Raw genomic sequence first — 6,191 nt, 5'->3', positions numbered from 1 at the left:
GGGAAATAAAATGAAACTCAGTCAAGAGAAATGCATGGGAATCCATAAACTGTAACAATCCCACCCACATATTTTTTGTATCACGTTTTTTAAGAGAAATGCAGCATTTGTGAGAAATTAGAATAAATGCATTTATTCTTCAAAATATTAAGATGAAGAGGACAGTGATTACTCTCCAACTTGAAGCCTATCTTTACTTCTTGTTCCTCTCCTAAACCTGAAAAAAAACTCAGCACTTTGAGATTTCTTGCTTCCTGACCTCTAGGCCTATTACCCTGTGGCCTGTTATTAACTCACTCTGACCATGACTTTTCAGCGTGTGGATTGTCTAAAATCTTTGAGGTTTTAAAAAAAGCCCATGTGAGAGGAACCATGTAATCCAGTAAATGGGAAAGAACTTAACTTGTTCCTCTATAATAGTCCTCCTTCAATTCTGTGCTTATGAAATCATGAGAGTAAGTCATTTTCAGTGCAAAGTGTGGCTCGTAGTCATGAGTGGGAAAGGAACGACTTTATCAGGCTTAATCCGTATTCCATCTCTCCTTCCCACCTAATCGTCATGGCCAAATTGTATTTCCAATTCATCTTTCTCCTTTTCCATCTGAAATCGTCTCCTTCCATTGATTTAGCTTTTAAGACAGGGAGGCAAAATTTAGATTTCCAGATAATAATGCAATTCAAGATTACAGCCTTTGGTGAAGGACAATGAAATAGCAATGGATTACCTTTCTTCTCTCCTATACTCCAGAGTCTATAATTCTGAGAGTAAAATCTGATAGGGGACGCGTGCCTTCCGTGAAATCAGGCTCAAAAACTTAGAGATGGAGGAGAGGTCAAAATTCCAGATTTTTCTAAATAATTTATTAATCTATTATAAATTTACCTAAATCCATTTTGGGCCTCTTGTTCTTGATCTCAGTTAGTAACATCTTTAGTGACCTGGTAGCCTCTAAGTTATTTACACAACTTTTCTCTTTTATAAAATTCTCTCTTTCATTCTTAAAGAGTTTTGATTTTCCATTCTAGAATTCCAGAATGTGTTGAACAAGTCAGAGTTTACCCTACCCGCAATCAGATTTCATATGCTTTAATAGTTTTCTCTTCTCAAAGCAACTTTCCAGATTGTCAAATTGTTAAGCTTTGTTATTGTTCTTGTCGTTTGATATAAGAGGGACATAGGATCTTAACGCAGATGGATTTTATTTGCATTCCTTGGATGGCCTTCTCTGGAATGTCAGGGTGTGGTAATTTAGATGCGGAAGTGCCTGATAATATGAGGGTGTGTCAGAATTAATAAGTCAGTAGGCTGTTTCTGGCATGTGTACTAATAAATTTTACTTATCCGTAGGGTGTAGACATCACCAAGATCAAAAGGCATTTTGGGATATGGATAGACCTTAAAACTGGCCTGTAGAGTTTGCAAAGGGTGTGGCCACCTCCAGATGGAGCAATCAACATAATTGCCTTGCAACATCCAGGCCTACCTTTCATTTTCATGACTCGACAAGGTCTGTCTTCATTACCATAAAATTCAAACTTTTATATAGTGAGTGAACCAAGAAAGACCCCAAGGCAAGTACTTCTGCTCCTTGATGGAGCAATGACACCCTGATTTGCCTACTAAAGGGGACAGTATTTAATTCAAAGTTATAGGCTCAGTTATGCACCTTGCCCCTTCCCTTCATCCTGTCCCACTTGCACACTGTATTCTGACTAGAATCCCCAAGTCATAGTTTGGTCTAAGCTGATATTTACAAAGTTACTTTAGAAACTCTTGGTAAATAATAATGCCATTTTAATTTTGGATCTTGGAATGAACTAAGTCCTCTTAAGAAACAAAGGGAAAAAAGTGGAAGTCAATCAGGAATTTCTCTGTCAGTACAGGCAAAGTCCAAAAGACTCCTACTAAACTCAGGAAGTTTACCTACAGACACATTTGTGGAATGGGTACAGCCAATGCAATGCTTACTAGTGATATTCCTCCTGGATCAGGCACACCAGATTTTTTTGCACCGACTTTGATCAGTTCAGAGCCTTATATAAAAAGAGCACCTATCTATTTCCAGCTCTGTACATGTTGCTCCTCTGAAAACAGAAGAATAGTAATTTGTTCAACCAAATTTATTTAACATCTGCTATATGCAAGGTATGGAGGTAGGCGCTGTGGTGAACACAGGGTTATATAAGACGAGATTCCTGCTCTCAGAGAGCACACGTCAGGATGAAGATGATACAGATTTCTCAACAACCTATTGCTTTAAGTTAAGGTCATGGATGAAATCTGTCAGTGCCATCACTTCCTCACCACCTCATGTTCTCTTATATATACAGCTCAAATCCTAACCCTTTGATACCTGTAGGACCATATGTGGGGCCGCCTTTATGAGCATGTGACCTGCACAGCTGCACAGGGCCCTTCTCAGAAGGGTCCCATGCTAGGTTTAATCCTCTGCTGTTGCTGTCTTGAAAGTCTTAATAATTTTATTTTTGAACTTGTGTTTGGTAAGTGAAGTCCAGCGGGAGCGTGGAGCATGCATGTGAGCAGTGGAAACACTACTGGAGGTAATGCATGCATGTGTGCAGAGGGCTCAGGCAGTGCCGGCACCCCAGCATGCACGCACATGCCTCAGAGCAGTTCAGGGTGCGGCTGGGTGCGTGCCTGGGCCCACATGGCAGTGGTGAGGGTGGGGGCAGCAGAAGCAGAGGCAACAGCTGTGGCAGCCCTGGCTCCAGAGATGGGAAGTGGCTCTGCATGGGGACAGTGCCAGGTCCCATGGTGGGAGGCCAGTGTGCCAACCCCTGGGTCATCGGCACAAATATCAACTCTCCAGTCCGACACTGGGACAGGAACTGCTGGCATTCAGGCAGCAAACTTTATCAGTAAACGAGTACAAAATAAGAGCATATCAGGGAAGGAGCATTGCAACAAAGCATATCAAGGAATTATTAGAATTTATTAAAGAGTTTAGAATGTCTAATTCTGAAAAACTGCTGCAACTTTGCTAAGGAATAACCCCACATATAGAAACAGAAATTACATGTAAAAATTATCGCTTTCTATAGAAAAGAACACTATTTTCAGATGAAAGTTCGAATGAACCAATTGTTAACGAGGAAGACAATTAAAAACTTTTTCTTTGGGGGCCGGCCTGTGGCTGAATGGTTAAATTCACGTGCTCCGCTTTGGCAGCCCAGGGTTTCACCTGTTCAGATCCTGGGTGCGGACATGGCACTGCTCATCAAGCCATGCTGAGGTGGCATCCCACATCGCACAACTAGAAGGACCTACAACTAGAATATACAACTATGTACTGGGGGGCTTTGGGGAGAAGGAGGGAAAAAAAAGATTGCCAACAGATGTTAGCTCAGGTGCCAATCTTTAAAAAAAATTTTTTTTCCCTTGTAATTGAAGATGCCATGACAGAAGGTATGAACAGACCTTTTGAATGAAGCCACTTTCAGTTGTTTGTATGACCTTCACAAGTTTTAGGAACAATTCCTCATATCTGAGGAATAGTAAAATGTCATTGCATAAATTTATGCTTAAAATTAAATTCAGACTTACATAAAGCGAACTCATCTGAAGAATCAAATCTGTTTATAAAAATTGCTCCACAAGAATCAACACTCTAGAAGTAGTAACATTTATATTTCAGAATAATTTATTAGAAATTTAACCTAGTGTTGTCACAGCCTATAAAATATTCTTAACAGTTGCAGCAGCAGAAAGATCCTTTTCAAAATGTACACGACCAAAATGTTTCTGTGATTTTGCATTTGCTGAGTGACTGATGTTGCTTTCAGTCACAGCTATTGAAAAAGAAACCACAAGCAATGAATTTCTTATCTATTGAAAATGAAAATAAAACAACAGTTGTAAATCTTGGTGAATTTGTAGACAAGTGAGCCAGAAAGTTTTCGTAATCGATCAAGATATCACCTTAATAAACCATTATTGTATATTCTATTAAATAAAATTATGACACCAAAAATATTATTTTTGCAATTTTTAAGTTCATTGAGGTACTCAGGTATCACTATTATCCCTATTACATCAGAACCTTTAACTACACTTTTTTCCTGCTTTTTGAACAGAACTTCCACATTTTCATTTTGCACTGGGCCCAGCAAATTATGGAGCCAGCCCTGATCGCAAGTAAGAGTATGACAGGTTTTTGTTATAAGCCGTTATTGAAGCTAGTTCGTGGCTATGAAATTTAAGTGTAGGGGGCCGGCCTGGTGGTGCAGCGGTTAAGTTCGCACGTTCTCTTTCTCGGCGGCCCGGGGTTCACCGGTTCGGATCCCGGGTGCGGACATGGCACTGCTTGTCAAAAGCCATGCTGTGGCAGGCGTCCCACATATAAAGCAGAAGAAGATGGGCATGGATGTTAGCTCAGGGCCAGTCTTCCTCAGCAAAAATAGGAAGATTGGCAGTAGTTAGCTCAGGGCTAATCTTCCTCAAAAAAAAAAGAAACTTAAGTGTAGAAAAGAGCAAGAAATACAAGAAAATGCGTGTACTCAATGAGTTCCCTACAAAATCTATCAGCTAGTAGGCATTTAATCTATATTAGGAGTAAAACAATGTAACACTATGGGCTATTGTGCAGAATTTGGCATAAGGAAAAATCTGTATTTGATCTAAGACTGACGCACAAAAGAACAGTTTGGGACAATGCCTCCAATGGGTTGGCATCCTCATTGAAATTACGGTTTTTGCCATCCAAAGCATGTGTTTAAGAGGGATAAACATTCATTTAAATGAGGGTAAACTCGGGTCCTTTATAAACAGAAAGCCTATCAGATTGTCCTTCTCTCAGCATTCAGTGATTTCCAAGAAGAGAGAGCCATTTCTCCGAAGATCAGAGGCCACCACAATATGGCCCCGCCCGCTATTCTTGGTTTCTCCAGAACTGACAACTTCCAATGATGTCCCCATAAAACAAAATCACAGCAGAGATGACTTACATTTGAAAATGAAACAGCAGGGAAAAGAACTTAGACCAGATGAACCAAATTTGCCTCCTATGAAGCTAAAACAGATCTACTTAATTATAACTGTTTTTATTCCTGTATAGTGATTGTTTTATAAAACTAATTTATTACAGAAATTAAGAAACATAAAGAAGCTTCATATTTTCCCAAAACAACTTCAGTTCTATATTCTTAACTTTTAATAAAATTATAGATTTCTAAGTAGTATAACTTGCGTCTCAATGCTTTTTAATGGGCCCATTTTTGCCACATTTCTAGTACTTATATCATTAAAATAGACTGAGAAAAGCTGCAAGCATGTACAAAATTACAGTGAAAGACATCATAAACAATGTTTTGAAAATTAGAAAGACAATTGCAATACATATAAGAAAGAAAATAAATATTCATAACATATAAAGCTGTCTTACAAATCAGTGACAAAATGACTGAAGCATGCTTCCATTTTCTAGACTGACTGCATCAAAGTATTAACTTTGAAAGAGAAAAAGAAGTTAAAAAGAACTGTCTGGAGAGAGCGTGGAAAAGAGTGGCATTCCTCTGTCTGAGTGGCACTCTGAGTTGGTGAAAGGAGTGACTGGTGATTATGGGCTGAAAACACCTGGGGGTTTTTATTAGCCAAAACTCCCTTCCTTCCCCCTTCCCCCTCAGTCCTGTACCTCTGGAAATCACTACCTAGCACCAGAAGCTTGTATTTTACAGTGAAAATAACTTAATGAGTTAGAATGGGGTCAAAGAAAAAAGTACATTGTGTATCAGAGAGCATCTCATCAGCACAGTGGTTAACACCCCGCCCCCAGAAGATTAGCTATTTATCTAGGTACAGTCTCCCAGAAAGGGTGGGACCATGGCATGTTCGTGCAGTGTGATTCCAGCTGTGTGGAGAGTGTCTGGTTAGTGCATTGTTATATTGTTGATCTATAAAGGACCAAGCTCCTTGCTCCAGCATGTGCAGCAGCATTGTAAAATGGCAGGCTACAGGCCAAACCTGGCTCATAGATAAGTGTTGTTTTGCCAACACACTTTTTAAAAATTTTGAATTGGTTACTGTGATGGTTAATTTTATGTGTCACCTTGGCTAGATTATGGTGCTCAATTGTTTGTTCAAACACCAATCTAGATATTGCTGTGAAGACATTGTGTAGATGTGATTAGCATCTACCATGAGTTTAAGTAAGGGGGTTACCCTCCATAATGTG

This window comes from Equus quagga, chromosome 3 (assembly GCF_021613505.1).
Source record: "Equus quagga isolate Etosha38 chromosome 3, UCLA_HA_Equagga_1.0, whole genome shotgun sequence".
NCBI classification, from domain to species: domain Eukaryota; kingdom Metazoa; phylum Chordata; class Mammalia; order Perissodactyla; family Equidae; genus Equus; species Equus quagga.
This window is presented reverse-complemented; position numbering follows the sequence as displayed.